Source organism: Pseudomyrmex gracilis, unplaced genomic scaffold (genome assembly GCF_002006095.1).
Source record: "Pseudomyrmex gracilis isolate BER0280 unplaced genomic scaffold, ASM200609v1 scaffold_1110, whole genome shotgun sequence".
NCBI lineage: Eukaryota > Metazoa > Arthropoda > Insecta > Hymenoptera > Formicidae > Pseudomyrmex > Pseudomyrmex gracilis.
The window spans coordinates 8,259-9,714 of NW_018021694.1; positions in this window are offsets into that span (position 1 = coordinate 8,259).

A 1,456-nucleotide genomic window follows, 5' to 3' on the forward strand; every position below is an offset into this window, starting at 1 on the left:
TTTCATTAGTTTCATTAGTTTCATTAGTTCCAATTCCTGTATTTCCTTCATTTCCTGCATTAGTTCGTTCCATCTTGCTTAACTGAACACAGCCCTGGTTTATGCGGGCAATAACTGTTAACTCATGCCGGAACTGGTAAAGTTTAACTATAGGATTTCAATGCTTCTGTTCATACGAAATTGCCGGATGCGTATAAACAGAAGTATTGAAATCCTATAGTTAAACTCTACCAGTTCCGGCATAAGTTAACAGTTATTGCCCGCATAAACCAGGCCTAACTAACATCATCAAAAAACCACTGTTCCGAGCGAGTTACCATTACTTATGAGTTAGGCCTGGTTTATGCGAGCAATAACTGTTAACTTATGCCGGAACCGGTAAAGTTTAACTATATGATTTTAATACTTCTGTTTATACGAAATTGCCGAATGCGTATAAACAGAAGTATTGGAATCCTATAGTTAAACTCTACCGGTTCCGGCATAAGTTAACAGTTATTGCCCGCATAAACCAGACCTTACCACTGTAACCCTTATGCCAACGTCGACAAGTTATCACTCTTAAGTCGCAACCACATAGCATTACAATTAGTTGCAAAAGTAATAACTAACAAACCAAAGGAGATAGAGAAAAACGGTTTGCGCTATAATTTTCAGCACATCAAACTGCAAAATACCAGCTCGGTTTGAACATTCTAGGTTTTGTTTTTATTAATCGAATGTTTAAATAATAAAAACTATTAAACTTTTATTATGTAGTATTTTGCATCTAACTAATACAAAACGAGATCCGAAAACCATGTTGCTCTAACTTGTACCATTCTCGAAATATTCAATTTAACTTTTACTTTTTGTCATAAATCGCAGAGTAGCCGATTGAAGGTACCTGCAAAATTAGTTTCAAGCTATCTCTTCTGGTTCTCGAGATATCCGCGATTTGCGAAAAGAACTATCTATCGTTAAATGTAGAATATTAAAATAAGTCAAATTCGTATATTTGTTATTCACAAGCTTTATTGTAAAACCGCGTTTTCGGGAACTTTCCAATCACCGAATTAACATAGGTTGTAAAATAATAGAAAGAAAAACTTCGTTGTGCGTGATTCGTCGCGCGTGGACTCGCGATGCACTATGCACTACCGTGCTTCTTGATGTTTCTCTCTTTCTCTAACCAGAGAGAAGCCTGAGAGCGGCCACGGCCATAAGAGTTTCTGTCATAGCTTTTCGTGGACATGGTTCTATTCCGTGCTAAGTTTGTGGACATGGTTCTATTCCGTGCTATGAAAACACCGATATGGTGGGGATACGCACACAAGTGAGAACCGTCGTCATACATCAACATAATATGTCTGCACACTTCCACGAGCGCACACGGACAACGGTCTCGCTTGTGTGCGTATCCCCACCACGTCGGTGTTTTCATAGCACGGAATAGAACCATGTCCACAAACTTAGC